This window comes from Sapajus apella, unplaced genomic scaffold (genome assembly GCF_009761245.1).
Source record: "Sapajus apella isolate SASKATOON/1434 unplaced genomic scaffold, GSC_monkey_1.0 scaffold53, whole genome shotgun sequence".
Classification (NCBI taxonomy): domain Eukaryota; kingdom Metazoa; phylum Chordata; class Mammalia; order Primates; family Cebidae; genus Sapajus; species Sapajus apella.
In genome coordinates this window covers 13,864,498-13,881,901 of record NW_022436993.1, presented here as the reverse complement: position 1 = coordinate 13,881,901, position 17,404 = coordinate 13,864,498, and the positions used below count along the sequence as shown (strand labels likewise).

The 17,404-nt window shown below is 43.8% G+C and overlaps 1 protein-coding gene and 1 long non-coding RNA gene across 11 annotated transcripts in view; both read right to left on the bottom strand.

The window, feature by feature from the left end:
• FRMD4A (FERM domain containing 4A) overlaps window positions 1–17,404 on the bottom strand; it is a 672,294-nt gene that overhangs the window by 267,875 nt on the left and 387,015 nt on the right. The window lies entirely within an intron of this gene.
• Window positions 7,699–12,179, bottom strand: LOC116527240. The gene is made up of 2 exons (XR_004258447.1): window positions 10,475–12,179; window positions 7,699–10,154 (listed from the first exon to the last, which is right to left on the bottom strand). It is a non-coding gene; the product is annotated as an uncharacterized LOC116527240 (long non-coding RNA).

Here is a 17,404-nt window from a genome sequence, read left to right as displayed (position 1 = left end):
CACCCCTCCCCCTCCCTGGAGAGGATGCAGCTGTCAAAGCCCTAGGCAGTCACTCAGCTGTGGCCTCTGCTCAAGAGGATGGTGGGGTGCAGGCAGATGCCTTCTGTTGTCTGAAGCCAGGGGTGCATGCTGGCCTAATTTCCTCTTTGGGAGCATTACGGGGCAGAGTATACTGTGGTTTCAGTGAAACATTGTACAGAGTTTCTCATGATATATTCGAGGACAAGATGAAAAAGTATACCCTTATCAAAGGCAGACTTATAATGGGTAAAATAACCACTTATGATAACCACATATAAAGAATGTCAGTTTCTGGCTGGGTGCAGTGGCTCACGCTTATAATCCCAGCACTTTGGGAGGCTGAGGTGGGCAGATCACGAGGTCAGGAGATCGTGGCCATCCTAGCTAACACAGTGAAACTTTGTTTCTACCAAGAATAGAAAAAAGTAGCCAGGTGTGGTGGTACGTGCCTGTAATCCCAGCCACAGGAAGCTGAGGCAGGAGAATCGCTTGAACCTGGGAGGCAGAGGTTACAGTGAGCCGAGAGAGCACCACTGCACTCCAGCCTGGGTGACAGAATGAGACTCTGTCTCAAAAAAATAAAATAAGAAGAATGTCAGCTTCTGAAATAATACATTAAGCGGTGAATAATGCATCCAATATGCTGATGATTGGTACCAGCAGTAATACTACTACCAACACTATAATAAATATTATTGATTAACAAGGTATAATCAGTGGCATTCGATATTATTAACAATAACAGCTGTAATCCAATAAGAGCTTCATTGATCTCTGGTGGTGTGCCACAGGCCTTTTACTTTTATGTACTGATAAATACATTTATTATCCCTTGGTTGAATTTATGAAATTAAATTTTTAAAATGAGAAAAACTTAGCTTAAAGACAAGATTTATACAGGTCAAAGAGAGGCTGACGGATTTCATAATATGGAATGAAGATTTAAACAAACCAACTGTATACATGTAGGATGAGAAAAGCAGTTAGGATTAAAAAAATACGCAAATCCACACAACCTGAATGTTACTGACAGCAGGCTGAATAGGAGGCTGATTGTGATGTGGTGGACCCCAAAGCTAATGCAATATTAGACTATGAAACAAACCACAAGACTGGGCAACATAGCGAGAATCTGTCTCTATAAAAAATAAAAAACAATTAGCTGCGCATGGTGGTGTGTGCCTGTCATCACAGCTGCTCACCAGGCTAAGCCAGGAGGATCGCGTGAGCTCATGAGCAGGAGGCTGCAGCGAGCTAGGATTGCACCATTGCCCACCAGCCTGGGCAACAGAGTGCGACCTGGCCCCGAAAACAACAATAACAACAACAAAAACAGCAACAAGCCACAGTGTTCTCACTGGGAGTTAACAGGACCGGCATAGTAACAACATGATATGGAGTACTGTGTTCTGTCTCATGGCTGCATTTTAAGACAGATGTTTGCAAATTTCATGAAGTCCAGGCAAGAGCATTTCAGATGAGCAAGTGTTCAGGACCAACTTCAATGACTGAAAGGAATGGTGATGTTTAATTCCAAAAAGAATAGCTCTAACAGTGGGAAGGCAGGAGCCAGCTACCTAGAGCATGGTTCTCTGTGAGATTAGATGTGTTAAGTGCTGGTGCATGAAAGGAGGACCAGGAAGTGGGGCTTAAAATTAGGCAGATTTGGTCGGACATGGTGGCTCATGCCTGTAATCCTAGCACTTTGGGAGGCTGAGGCGGGAGGATCATGAGGTCAGGAGATCGAGACCATCCTGGCCAACATGGTGAAACTCCCTCTCTATGAAAAATACAAAAATTAGCTGGGTGTGGTGGCGCGTGCCTGTAGTCCCAGCTACTTAGGAGGCTGAGGCAGGAGAATCACTTGAACCCAGGGGGCGGAGGTTGCAATGAGTCGAGATTGGGCCACTGCACTCCAGCCTGGTGACAGAGCAAGGCTCCATCTCAAAAAAAAAAAAAAAGTGGGGGCCAGATTTCGCAGGGACTGCACAAAGGCTTTGTGCCACTCAGAGCTGCTACCCGATGAGGTGGCTTTCTGGAAGCCGTGGGTGGGCGTGGTGTCCCTGGAGTGTTCCTACAGAGTCTGGGCACCACCTGTTCTCCAGCTGCAGCGTGATCCCCGCTCCCTGTGGGCGGGTGGGTTCCTGACCTCCGAGGTCCCTTCTGGCTCTCGGAGTCAGGGACCAGGCACGGCGAACAAAGAGCTCCAGTTGGGGGGCTGGCTCAGGCACTGTGGTTTCCCAACACTAGTAATTTGTATTCAGAGAACAAACACAACATTGTCTGAATTCACCACTGCTGAAGGCACAGATTTGGAGAAGTCGAGATGATCTGGAAAGGCATGATGGCAGGTCAACTGGAACTGCAAAATCTCTCAAGATGGAAGCCAGCTTTCCGTCTGTGAGCCCTGCCACATGCTGAGGTTGTCTGACTGTGGCCCTGGCTGTGAATTTTGTAGGTTTCATCCCCTCTTCCCCGCTGTGGGTGGGTCTCAGGAAGCCCCTCTCAGCTCAGCATCTGCCTGGTCACAGCTGTGGATCGTCCAATTTGGCTTTGTCTCCTGTCCTTTCCTTTGGGTCTGTGGCTGGTCCTCACACTCTGAGGCTCTTGGGTATCAATTTTCCTTTGCCTCCACATCTACTCTTGAGTCCCAGCCCTGCCCATTCCCATTCTGGATTTTGGGGATCCCAGCCCAGGTCAAGGGCTTTATTGCCCCGAGGGAAGGTCCAACTAGTGTGTAGTAATTAATAGTACCATTTATTGACTAATATACACCAGATGCTGAACAATCTCTATTTCACATAGTCCTCATAATGACATTTCAGAGCAGGTGTTATGTCCATTTCATAGAAGAGGCTCAGTAAGTTGCCTGAGATTCCCCAGTGTGTGGTAGAGCTAGAATTCAAATCTCTCTCTGGTTCTAAAATCTACATTTTTCTCTAATGTGTCATGCCAGATCATGCTGAGGTCAGCACCTTACTAAAACCATGCCGTATTTTCAGTAAATATACGTTGATTATTTCTTTTGTATTTGTTTGCTTGCTTTTAGGAGAAGAAAAACATTCTACTCATTTCCAAAAAAAGGAAAGAAACAGAAGAAAAAATCTCACATGGCTTTGAAATCCACGGTGATTGAGCACATTTAAAACGAAAGCTTTGTGTGAAATAAATCTGCTTTGAGGTTTTATACTTGGATTGTTCTAAGTAGGAAAAGGATTGCCTTTGTGGGTCCACTGAAGTTTTGGCTCTCAAAACAGTGTTTTGAAAAATTTCAGTATAGCAGGGATGATGTACTTCCTGATAAAGACTCTCATCACCAAGAAGTGGCTTTAGTGTGATGAATACCAAGTCAAGCGACAAATTATACAGCCCTGAGCTAGGATGTGAATCGGATTGAGAAACACAGGAGGGATAAGCATGCAGATATTAACATTGTTGGGAGATTCTACCCAATTCTTCTATCTGGTTCTGTCTTAATACTCTTTTTTTTTTTTAAGATGGAGTCTTGCTTTGTGGGCCAGGCTGGAGGGTAGTGGCACAATCTTGGCTCACTCTAACCTCCATTTCCCAGGTTCAGCGATTCTCCTGCCTCAGCCTCCCAAGTAGCTAAGATTACAGGTGTGTGCCACCATGCCTGGCTAATTTTTATATTTTTAGTAGAGACAGGGTTTCACCATGTTGGCCAGGCTGGTCTCAAACTCCTGGCCTCAAGCAATCCACCTGCCTCGTCTCCCAAAATGCTAGGATTATAGGCATGAGCCGCTGTGCCCTGCCCACAGATTTTATTTAATAATGTACACATACTGTATTTTATTCTCCCTATGGGGTAAACAAACAAATCAATTACCATGAATATCAAACTCCAGAAAAGAGTAACTGAGCAGGATACAAACCAAACAGCTCAGTCTCCCTCATTCCCCAGTTGGCAGGGTTGGCACGGGAGGTCCCTCTCTTTGTACCACTTAGCAAAGGAGACAGGAAATCTGAGCCACAGCTGGGCACCAGCACTCATGAGATGCATGGCCTTGGCTGAGCCCTTTAGTCAGTTTCTGATCCTCAGTTTTGTTGCTGATGGCATGAGGAGTATTAGGATCTCACAGAGCTGCAGGAACGTTCAGAGGAGGTGGTGTGGGTAAGCGCATTGTCAACTATAAAGCATGCTACGAAAAGTGATCACTTAGTCAACAGGCATTTCCCAATGGGGAGAATTCAACTGACCTCCTGTGAAAAGGAGACACTCCACCTAAACCTGTCTCCAACGCTTTCTCTTCCCCAGCACTGATTTATTCTTCTCCTTTGTTTTTACCACTTCCTATACTGTGTGTTTATTTATTTGTCCATTGCCTGTCACCCCATGGGTTTCTTGCAGGTCTGGCTTTGGTCTGTTTCGTTCTCTGGTATCCCCAAAGCCTTAAACAGTGCCTGGCACATACTAGGCTGAATACATCTTCGTTGGATTAAAATGACGTCTCTAGTCTAAATGACCCTCACCTTAGCCCCTAGCTCTGATACTGTGAACAAGCAGTAAAAAAGTCATGCAGAATTTTAGGAACTTGAACTTTGGAAGCAGGATGTCAGAGTGGTTCATTTATCTATTCATCCCCTTAACTAATTTTCAGTCAAATATTATGTGCAAAGTTTTGGGCTCTGCTACCTGTCTGTTATGAATATCAGTTGATACTATTTTTTTTTTGAGACAGAGTCTTGCTCTGTCGTAAAGGCTGGAGTGAAGTGGTGCGATCTCAACTCACTGCAACCTCCACTTCTCAGGTTCAAGTGATCCTCCTGCCTCAGCCTCCTGAATAGCTGGGATTACAGGCATGGGTCACCACACCTGGCTAATTTTTGTATTTTCAGTAGAGATGGTGTTTTGCCATGTTGGTCAGGCTGGTCTTGAACTTCGGACCTCAGTGATCCACCTGCCTCAGCCTCCCAAAGTGCTGGGATTACAGGCATGAGCCACTGTTCCTGGCCAGTCAATACTATTATAAAACAAAGCAAAATGGTTTCTTGTAAAAAAATAACATTTCAAATACATAATTAAATGACAAATGCCCCCCTAATTTCCTATTCATGCCCAAATCATTCTAGTTGATGTCTTCCCAGCTGATTTACAGGCATCTGTGCTTTGGTGGCTACTTTTGAGAATTAGAAAGTTTGTCTTAATTTCCAAAGTGACATCTACTTAGATGTCTAGGGGAAGGTATTGTATTGTCGAACTTCTTTCACACATGCTTCTTAACTCATTGCAATGACTGGAGATGTGGGTTTCAGAGAGGTCAGGAATGAATACAGTTGATGTGCAGAAAAAAAAAATGTCCCTTAGCAGAAAAGGTTAAAAAGAAAACTGCTCAACCATGATGAGTTTTAAACAAGCCAGTTGTCTGTGACTTTGTTTATACTGCAGTTGGATATCATTGTACTTAGGAAGCTGTTCAGTCATCATTATACTAATGAGTTAATAGTAAGTAGACGCCTATATTTTCCAATTATGTGCCCCACTTTATTTCTGCGTAGTAACGGGTCCAAGAGAGAGAAAACTTAGAAAAATCTCCAAACCTTCAGAAACATGTTTCTGGCACAGATGTCTCAAAAAATAACATTTTCACTGGACTTAGGGTAGAGAAAATGCTTCATAGTGAGAATATATATAAATTAAAATGAAATTGATGTACATAAATTAAATTAATTTTTATTAAGTTATATAGGATTAATTTTATATAAATTAAAATGTAGTAATTAAGGAAATAATACTTTTTCAAAATCCAAGTAATTAAAAAAATTGGATGGAGGCTGGGTGTGGTGGGCTTACGCCTGTAATCCCAGCACTTTGGGAGGCCGAGGAGGGTGGATCACTTGAGGTCAGGAGTTTGAGGCCAGCCTGGTCAACATGGTGAAACCCTGCCCTTACTAAAAATACAAAAATTAGCCAGGTATGGTGGCATGTGCCTTTAATCCCAGCGATTCGGGAGGTGGAGGCAAGAGGATCACTTGAACCCAGGAGGCGGAGGTTGCAGTGAGCTGAGATCATGCCACTGCACTCCAGTCTGGGTAACAGACTGAGATGCTGTCTGAAAAAAAAGAAAAAAGTTGGATTGAAACTACACCCCTGCATGCGCACCCGACCCAGCTTACGTAACACAGTAGGGGCCATCAAAGTCGCCAATGAGAACTTCAGAAACTATCCCCTGCCACACTCCTATGTCTCTCCTGTCTCTTAAAAGGGGAACAAGACTTTTAAAGTACTAGAGAGTCTACAGCAGGTGAGAAAAGCCATCAGGTGCAAAGCAATCACAGGGCCACTCCAGATCTTTATGAAACCAGTTTGATGGAACAAAAAGGTCTGGCATTTAGCATTCCTCTGGCATGTAGGCATGTTTTGGTGGAAGCAGAACTTTGGAGCTACTGACTCAGTGCTATCCTCCTCACCTAAGTGTGTTTGTCTCCTTAGGACAATCCTGTTCTCAAAAGCTGCGACGAGGTTCTTGAATGAATGCCTTCCATGTGTCCTTTACATCCTGCCTGCCTTTGCCCATTTCAGCCTCTCAAGTAGCTGGAACCACAGGCGTGTAACACCATGCTTGGCTAATTTTTGTATTTTTGAAGAGATGAGGTCTCAGCATGTTGCCCAGGCTGGTTTCAAACTCTGGGGTTAAAGTGATCCTCCTGCATTTGCCTCCTGAAGTGTTGGGATTATAGGCGTGAGCCACCACGTCTGGCCTGGTGCCTCTTTTATAAGGGTACTAATACCATTCATGAGGGCTCAGCATGCCCTCATGACCTAATGGCCTGTCAAAGGCTTCACCTCCTAATATCATGACCTTGGGGGCCAGGTTTCAACAGAAGAATTTTGGGGAACACAAACCTTCAGACAATAGCAGCAGATAAGGAAAAAGTCTTGGAGTTAGTGAGGACAGAGCTGAAACTCAAACCCAGACAGCATGGCGCCAGTGCGCTTAAATTATTCTCCATTTCTTCTTGTGGCAACCTTTCCCCACTCGTATGTTAAGAATTTAGAAATGTTGGCCGGGCGCGGTGGCTCAAGCCTGTAATCCCAGCACTTTGGGAGGCCGAGACGGGTGGATCACGAGGTCAAGAGATCGAGACCATCCTGGTCAACATGGTGAAACCCCGTCTCTACTAAAAATACAAAAAATTAGCTGGGCATGGTGGTGCGTGCCTGTAATCCCAGCTACTCAGGAGGCTGAGGCAGGAGAATTGCCTGAACCCAGGAGGCGGAGGTTGCGGTGAGCCGAGATCACGCCATTGCACTCCAGTCTGGGTAACAGGAGTGAAACTCCGTCTCACAAAAAAAAAAAAAAAGAATTTAGAAATGTTATATGGTGACTGCTGCGGACTAAATTGTATTCCCCTCCTACAAATTTCTATGTTGAACTCCTACCTCCAATGTGATGGTATTTGGAGATGAGGCCTTTGGTAGGTGATTAGGTGTAGGTAAGTCCCCAGCCCACATGTTGGGACTAGTGCCCTTAGAAGAGGAAGAAGAAAGACCAGAGCTTTCTCTCTCTGCCACTTGAGGACACAGCCAGCCAGGAAGAGAGCCCTCACCAGGAATGGAATCTGCTGGCACCTTGACCTTGGACTTCCGGCCTGCAGCACCGTGAGAAATAAGTGTCTGTTGGTGAAGCCACTCAGTCTATGGTATTTTGTTATCGCAGCCCCAGCTCATGATGACAGTGACAGTCCATCTGTCTATCCTTTACATTGGTGATAACCAGTGAAGAATTAAAAAAAAAAAAAAAAAAAAAAGGAGGTAAATAAAGACAAGCAATGGGCTTTAAAATCAATTTCAGTACACGATGATCTTATAGAGCCAGAAAATAGGTGCGATCTAACCCTTTGATTTTGTAGAAGAAAGTAAAGCACGGAGAGGTTAAATGACTTGTTTAAGGTCATGTAGAAGTACATACAAGCAGTAGACAGATGGTTTATTTTATTAGACTAGAGGTGATCATTTTCTATCTATAAGGTAAGTGGAGTCTGCTCTAAAAATAAAAAAGCTCTCATCCTTCTCAAGCCTCTACTTTAACTAGAGGACAAAACTCCTGATTTATTATTCTAATGACAAGATCACACTGCTTCTGACTAGAAAATGCCAAAACGTGAGACAAAATTAGCAACGTATGGTGCCAGTTAAAAATTATTTAGAAACCCACAAGTTCTGTGCTTTGTAAATTTTTTTCTCTCTCTCTAGGACATAGTAGAACTGAATCATTACAACGAAGCATGTGACAGAAATGTTGACTATTTCTGCCATGTCTGTCTATTTATGACTTCTACAGACTACAGTAATTGTCAGCAATAAATAGACTGTATTCAAACAGCAGGATTGATTTGTTATTCAGCATTATAACCAACTGTGAGCAGTTCATTCTTTGGTTAAATTATGCTTGTAAGAAGTGAGAAAATAGGATGAGAAAAAAATGCACCCAGTCCATAATGATAACCTAGGATAATCATGTATTTTCCTGAAGGAAGTAATAAGGAACACACACCTTGGACACACAATAAACAGCATGGTGGGAAACCTGAGGGTCAATTGTCTGTATCGAGCGAGGTTTTTCCAGGGCAATTTTATCCAAAAATCTCTGTCTCTTTGTTTGAATTTTAGAAGCATCCACATATGTTTCCTTGAAGATGATATTTAACTAAGGCCATTCCTTTCATCTAAGGAGAATCTACAGTGTACATGTAAATAAACAGCTTTTTTCTTCAGATGTCAGCAAAACCCCTGACCAAGTTACACTGTGAAGGAACCAAAGCACCCAGCCTCCAAACAAGTGCTCCTGAGTGTGACATTTTCTGCTTCCAAACTACTGGTGCCACAGCTTTAGACTCAGGCTCTGTGGGCTGGGCCCTTATCTGATGAAATAGGAAACAATGCTTCTGCTCACACATGTGTGCACACATGCATACTCACAAAAACAAGGTATGTCAGTACAGCATCATGTATGCTATAAGACGCATTTATTCTAACTGGCAAGTGGCTCAAACCTATGCTGACCATAAGGCTTCATTAGTTTTTTTTACAACAGCTATATCACACTTATGCCTCACACTGAGTTCAAGGTCTGCTAAAAATCAGATTCTTTTTAAAAAAAACCTGGACTATTGTAAAGGCAGGCCATGTTTATCTTATACATAAGCGGTTGACTGTTAAGATATTTCATCTTATTGGTGCTAGCTGGCCCTAGCAGACTGCTAAAGAATTCACTGATGCAAAGAAGCATTGTTGAATCTCTGTGATGTGCCCGCCCTGGGGAGAATGGTGAGGTGAACATGCTACCACCCTGCTTTCAAGGTTGGCACAGCATTGAAGGGGAGACAGGCAAATACACCTGCAGGTCACAGAGCCATGTAATGATAGAGGCAGTATGTGCCACAAGTCAATGACAAACCACGTGGGAAGGACAGACCATCAGGCTGGGGTGGGCTGCCGGTGGAGGCGGGGAGGCTGCAATTCAGCTGGGTGTCAAAAGTTAAAAAGAAGCTTTTGAAGATCTAGAAGCTCTTATGTCCCCAGTTTCACGTTATCTGCACATCTCATGCTCATGCTGTCTCTGTTGCCCAATGAGGGAATGGCTAAAAACGACTCAGGCTATGGAACGTGGCCTCCTTTAGTCTGTGTCCATGCCATGGCCAGAGTAATCCTTTAAAATCATAAGCCAGATCACAGTATGCCCCAGCTGAAGTTCCTCCAATGACTTCCCATCTAATTAAGAGTAAAAGGCAAAGTTCATGCGCCAGCCTAAAAAATCAACATTATTTGGAAATCTCCTTTCTCCCCCATCTCATCTCCGCCCACTTTTCTTCTCTTTCCTTTCCTTTTTTCCAGTCATGGGACAAGCCATGCTCCCACCCCCAGGCCACCACACTTACAGTTCCCTCCGCCTGGGACTCTCTTCCCCCAGATGGCATCTTTTGCCATACAGGTCTTCTCTCAGGGAGAGGCAGTCCCCAACCACTCGGTCCAAATCACATTCTTCTCCCTGCCATTGCTCTCCATCCTCCTAGACTGCTTTATTTTTGTTTATGGTGTTGCTCATCATCTGACATAGTACAGATTTATATTTGTTTATTTCCTGTCTACCCTGAGTCCTCTTAAAACAGAACTTCCAGCCGGGCGCGGTGGCTCACGCCTGTAATCCCAACACTTTGGAAGGCCGAGGCGGGTGGATCACGAGGTCAAGAGATCGAGACCATCCTGGCCAACACGGTGAAACCCCGTCTCTATTAAAAATACAAAGAAAATTAGCCGGGTGTGGTTGCACGCGCCTGTGGTCCCAGCTACTTGGGAGGCTGAGGCGGAAGAATCGTTTGAACCCAGGAGGCAGAGGTTGCAGTGAGCCAAGATTGCGCCACTGCACTCCAGACTGGTAACAGAGCAAGACTCCGTCTCAAAAAGAAAAAAAAACAAAAAAAACAATGGAACTTCCCTGAGCGTGGGCAGGGGCGTGTTTTATTCTTGGCATTATCCCTGGTGTTTAGAGGTATACCTGTCATAGTGTGTTCAGTAGACATCTGTTGAAAGAATAACTTAATAGAGAATGCAACTGGAGCATTTCTTCATTAATACAGGCTGCAACTGTGGTAACAGAATTGGCAAGATCTGCAGTTACTTCTTTCAAGGAACAGGTATCTCCAGGGATGGTGGGGTCATCCCATTTCGGGTGAGAATTTAGATTCATTTACTGCACCAATGGTGGAACTTGATCTTGACTGCTGGGTCAAAACAGATGGAGATATACATTAAACAAAGAATTCCTTCCACTTACCATTTTTATTATCAATCAAAAAGTATCTGTATGTTTACTTTTGTGAACAAAAATTCAACCTCCTGAATCTGATCGCTTGATCTCTGCTCTTGGTTGTTCAAACCATTTTCCCAGAAAAGTTTATTTGCACAAGAGGCAGTGTGCAAATGCTGTTTAATTTCAGTTCTGTCCCTTTTTAAAAATCCATTTTCAGGTGTAACACTATTATGCCCAGTAAAACTTCCACTGTAGTAAAAGGCTTTTATTTTTAGTATAAAATTTCCCTTTACTTCATGCAATTTCATGTTATCAATCAGTACATTTATATAATTGATTGAATTTTGTGCGAGCTAAAAATTTGCTGCTCAAGGAAATCAACTTTTTATTTCTCCTATTAGGTGTCTGTTCATCGTGTGTGGTTCAAAGAGGAAATTCTTGGCTGCAGAGATTTGAAAACCACAGAGGAGGGGAATATATTCAACCCAATTTTGACCTGTTTCTGCTTCTGCATACTATGCATTAACTGGAAGTGATGTGAAGATATGAAACAGAAAAGAAAATGAGGCAGAGTCTGCCCCGGCAGGCTGTGAACATAGATTCCTAGAAGAAGCACGGAAAACCTCATCACTGGGGTCATTTGCAGCCAAACTGGTCCAGATAGTAGAGATTTTACCGTACAGAGTGATCCTTTCTGGACCTCTGAAGGCCTGGGAAAAGGAGGAACGGTGATGGTCTCATCATCTATTCCTTTTTGTGATGAGTATTGATTAATGCCAAGCCAATACCCAAAGCAATTCCAGTACACAATAAAAAGCAATGCAACAGCAGTCCCAGCGATCAGTTGGCAATTTGGAAGCCAAAGGCAAAGATAGGAAGCCTGCTAGATATTTATTTGCAAGCTTCATAATGTCATCTCCTTCAAACACTGGCAGGAAGCACAATATTTCCTTTTGGTCCACCAGTTGCTGTTGAAACAGTTTTGACTGTAGTAAGAGAGGACGTTTGTCTCACCCAGGGCTCACTGACCATGTGGGTCTTCAATGTTTTTACTTAGTGTCCTTACATAACTAAATAAGAAAAATGTGCCCTACATGAAACTGTACAAGGATACACAGAACGAAGAGAGCCAAGACACCCACAAGACCCAAATACTTTGAGAACACAGAAATAAATTCCACCACAGGGTCACTTCTGGAATTTCTATCGTTTTTCCTACTGATTGGGTTTCCCATCTTTCCAAAGAAGATAACATGGTCCAGTTCTTCCAAGTCCTAAGAGTTCAACCCAAGTCTTCATTTAAGATTTCTGTTTTGAGGCTGGGTGTGGTGGCTCACACCTCTATTCCTAGCACTTTGTGAGGCTGAGGCGGGCAGATCTCTTGAGGTCAGGAGTTCGAGACCAACCTGGCCAACGTGATGAAACCTCATCCTTACTAAAAATACAGAAACAATTAGCTGGGTGTGGTGGCCCACACCTGTAATCCCAGCTACTGGGGAAGTTGAGACAGGAGAATCGCTTGAAGCTGGGAGGCAGAGGTTGGAGCTGAGATTGCACCATTTCACTCCAGCCTGAGTGACAAAGCGAGTCTCTGTCTCAAAAAAAAAAGAGATTTATGTTCAGAATGAAGCCCAGTGTCATCGTTCTCTCCCTAATGTGTAAAACCATCTATGTAGAAAAACTAATTCTACTATAACAGAAATGTTTCCTAGAACCTAGAATTACCCTAAACTCATGGTTGCCCATTAATTTCTGCTTGAAGATTGATATGTACCGCTTACTGAATCACATATTGGGATCTGATTTTTCTCACAGCACTCAAGAAGTTAAGAATTTTCAATTTCAGTTGGATACAACTGGTTTCTGCCTTTTCTCTGGACATAGATTTTTTTTTTTTTTTTTTTTTGAGACAGAGTCTTGCTTTGTCGCCAGACGCCAGGCTGGAGTGCAGTGGCGCGATCTCGGCTCACTACAACATTTGCCTCCTGGGTTCAAGCAATTCTCCTGCCTCAGCCACTTGAGTAGCTGGGACTACAGGCACGTGTCACCGCCCTCAGCTAATTTTTGTATTTTAGTAGAGATGGGGTTTCACCATGTTGGCCAGGATGGTCTTGACCTTGTGATCCGCCCGCCTCGGCCTCCCAAAGTGCTTCAATTACAGGCATGAGCCACTGTGCCTAGCCTGGACATAGGTTCTACCAGGAGCAGGGAAATAATTGTAAAATAGCCAAAAAATACCCTTTGCTTAAGGAAAAGATCAGAACAAGGGTCTAGTTATTTTCATTAGGCTGTTCTCTTCTATAAGTGATGCTAACATGATAATAAAATGCCAGGACTATAAATTCTATAAATGTGTAGAGACTGTCCATAGAGAAGAGAAGGCTATAATTTCATTACAACATATGGAAAGTAAGCACAATTTGATCTTTAGATTTTCAAGTAGTTGGCAGTGTTGGAAATTCAAGAAACTTGAGTTTGTTTGGAGCATGTAAGTTAAGAGCTCACAAGAAATGTAACAGATTTTTTTCCTTTGGTATTATTTTTAGAGTCCATTTTCAGAATTCAACTGAATTGTATTTAGAATTTAAAATTATAGCTCAATGATCCATTTAAAAAAGAGAAATTCAGCTGGGAGAAAAAGGATGATTATATTTAACATATCTAATTTTTTTTGAGACAAGGTCTCACTCTATTGCAGAGGCTGGAGTGCAGTAATGCAATCCCGGCTCCCTGCAGTCTTGACCTCCCAGGATCAAGCAATCCTCCTACCTCAGCCTCCCAAGTAGTTGGGACTACAGGTGTGTTCACCATGCCTGGCCAACTTTTTAAAGGTTTTGTAGAGATGAAGTCTGGCTATGTTGCCTAGCCTGGTCTCGAACTCCTGGACTCAAGCGACCCACCCACCTCAGTCTCCCAAAGTGCTGAAAGGCCCAGCCTTACTTAATGTATCTTTAGCTGGATTTTTTTTTTTTTAAATAGAAAAACAAACTCTGAACAAACGGAGTTTGTTTTTCTTCTCTACTTAAAGAAAAAATCTTAAACTGAATTCTAATAGATGAAAATCAAATTATTTGCACAAGTATTGGAATTGGCATTTATATCCTGGCAAATGATCTAAATGCACATTTTTTAAAGCCCTGGGATTAAAAAGATAAAGACCCTCACCAGGAGACTAGCAGTTGGTTTTTTATGTTAGTGGCTCCATTTCATTTCTTTTTACACTCAGTGATAAATGGCGATCATATATTCTCCTTAATGGCCTGTTCGTGATTTTGCATCATGCTGAGGTTGGCTGGCGGTGGCTCTGAGGATACGTGGGGGTGCCCCTGGGGAGGAGAGGAGATACTGCTGAAAGGCATGCGCCATCCCCTTTCCCTCTGCTCCAGTGCTAGGGTCTGGTTGGGCCACTCAGCCAGCACAGACGGCTCAGTGGGCACAGTTATGAGGGACTTCCTCCAGCTTCCTTTTTCCTCTCCCTTACCGCCTGTTCAGAGACGTGCAACAGAATAATGAGAAACAGGAGGCCTCCTTGGAATAATGTCACATGGAACTCTCCATTTAATATGGCCTCCAGTTGGTTCTAAACATGCTTGCACATTTGATGGCATATTAGAAACTGCTATGAAAGTAACCGGACACGCTTGGCACCCTTTTCTTCTTGTGCCAAACAATTTTGTTATTCCCACGTTTTATTTCCTTCTTATTTGTAAGAGTGCTTGGCTGCACAGCAAGCCACACGTTATTTGTGGGATGGCAGCCTGCAGACATTTTTTATTTTTAAATTAAGTTGCCACTTGACATATAAAATGTAAATTTTCCATAATCATATCATCACAGTGACAGTCCCATATTTCATAATTTGTCCAGGCTCCATTCTCTTTCTGCATGAAATACTCAGCAGCCAGTCTGGGGGGCTTCCCGTGCCGAAGATCACCCTGAGCTGGAGGTTCAGCTTGCTGCCTGGACACCCTTCGTGCCTGCCTGAGAAGTGCAGAGTTGCCTGCCTATGCCCTGGGTCACCTGCTCTCCCTAGTGCTGTATCTTCAAGGTTTGTCAAGGTAGAGCCTGGTCGGGGAGTAGTGTGGTCCCTTACAGAGTGGAAACCGATTTATGAAGAAGAGAATCAGCCGAGTGCGGTGGCTCATGCCTGTAATCCCAGCACTTTGGGAGGCTGAGGCGGATGGATCACCTGAGGTCAGGAGTTTGAGACCAACCTGACCAACACGGTGAAAACCTATCTCTACTAAAAATACCAAAAAGTAGCCGGGTGTAATGATATGCACCTATAATCCCAGCTACTCAGCAGGCTGAGACAGGAGAATTGCTTGAACCCGGGAGGCAGAGGTTGCAGTGAGCCAAGATCATGCCATTGCACTCCAGCGTGGGCAACAAGAGTGAAATTCCATCTCAAAACAAACAAACAAACAAACAAAAAAAAAAAACAAAAAACATGAGAACCAACATCAGCTCTGGAAGGAAAATCAGAATGTTGAACACCTGGTATTCAGGCTTATTTTGCCACCTGAAAAAATCGGGGGGCAGTGGGGAGGGGATAGCACTCCCCAGAGCTGGAGGTCTAGTTTCTACGATTGGTTCTAAGTCATTGCTGAGTATGAACTTAGGCAAAATATATGTAACTTTCAGTACTTTAGTTTTCAGCATGCAAAATGGCAGCAGGCTGAAGTGGTAGAGATGCGAACTGCAGTCAGATGCTGTGAGTTCGAATCTTGGCTGTGCCACTCTCTAGCACCATGATGGAAGCAAATTAACTAGAACTTTCTATGCATCAGTTTGCTCATCTATTAAATGGGCATAAATACTCTCATAGGGTTGTTGTGAGGATTACATTAGGTATTCCATGAAAATCATACAGCAAAGAGCCAGGTACATAACAAACATGCTATAAATATTAACCAAAACGATTATAGTAATTATTATTCAGTGCATGACATAGAGTGAGAATGAATCATTTTCTAAGAAAAAAAAAAACATTTAATTTCCAGAAAGAAGGGATATAACACAGTATTTCAAAGTTGGTGAGAAGATGAAGATGATGTCACTCGTGCACAGAACTATGTATTTGTGGAGTGCTTCCAGCTTAAGATCTCCACAGGCAGCCGGGTGTGGTGGTTAACTCCATAATCCCAGCTCTTTGGGAGGCGGAGGTGGGCGGATCACTTGAGATCAGGAGTTTGAGACCATCCTGGCCAACATGGTAAAACCCCGTCTCTACCAAAAATACAAAAATTAGCTGGGCATGATGGCACATGCCTGTAATTCAAACTACTTGGGAGGCTGAGGCAAGAGAATCTCTTGAACCCGGGAGATGGAGGTTGAGGTGAGCCAAGATCAGGCCACTACATTCCAGCATGGGAGTCAGAGAGAGGCTCCATCTTGGTAAAAAAAAAAAAAAATCTCCATAGGCTCAGCTGGGTCTGCACAGGGCTGAACAAGGCTCTAACTCCTTCACTCACTATGCCCTGCTTTCATCAAAGGTGTCCACTGCATTTGGTGGCTTGTGTGGTTTTGGCCCAGAACGGCAATAAAGAGGTAACGAGTGACAAGAGAGGGCTCCTGCTACTCTCTGGCTTCTCCATTACGTGTCTGATAATGCTGGTCTCTGCTAGATAAGCCACTGGACTTGCTTGTCCTGTGTGAGCGTTTCAAGGAGTCAGAAAGGAAATCTCAGCTCTGTAGACCCACTGATGGCCATGGAGGCTCGGGGACAAGCCTAGGGATTGTTTGTGGGTGAGGTATGGTTTGTCCCGGTGGTGTTGAAAATGATTCTCTGTCATCGATTGTAAAACCCAGTCCCGCGCAAAGAGTATCACTGCCAGATATTCCCAAAGGGACTAGGGGGCAAGAGGCAGATACTGGGATTGCAGATTTAGGAGAAAATGTCATTTGAAGGAAAGAATGCTTAATAGGAGTATAACAGTGCAGAATTAAGAATAAAAAGGCAAATGAACCATTGCTATAGAACCCTAAACCAGTGGTTCTTAATCCAAATTATACTGTTCTTTGGAAATATTTCTAAAATTTTAGCTTATTTATTAATTTTTTTAGAGATGGTGTCTGGCTCTGTTGCCCAGGCTGGAGTGCAGTGGTGAAATCACAGCTCACTGTAGCCCCCAAATCCTGGACCCAGGAGATCCTCCTGCCTCAGCCTCCTGCCTAGCTGGGACTACAAGTGCGCACTACCATATCCAGCTAATGTTTAGAAACTTTCTGCATAGATGGGATCTCTCTATGTTGCCCAGGCTGGTCTCAAACTCCTGGCCTGAAGTGATCCCTTCACCTGAGCCTCCCAAAGCCCTCGGCCTAAAATGTTAACCTTAGACCCAAGGTGTGATGGAGCCATAAGGAGGTCGGGGGAGGAGAAGATTAGAGATGATCCAACCCATCAGTATGTTTCCAGGAAAGGAAGCTGATCCAAAAGAGACTCAGTGAGTTGCCCAAAGCCCCCGAGCTAAGTCAAGGCCAAAGTAGATCCAGAGTCCACTGGCCCCCAGCTCTAGGGCTTCTATGTATCCCCCACTCACCCCTTCCGGACTGTACGACTCTAGCCAGCGAGAGCTGCAGTTTCAGCACCGGCCAAATCCATTCTTTTT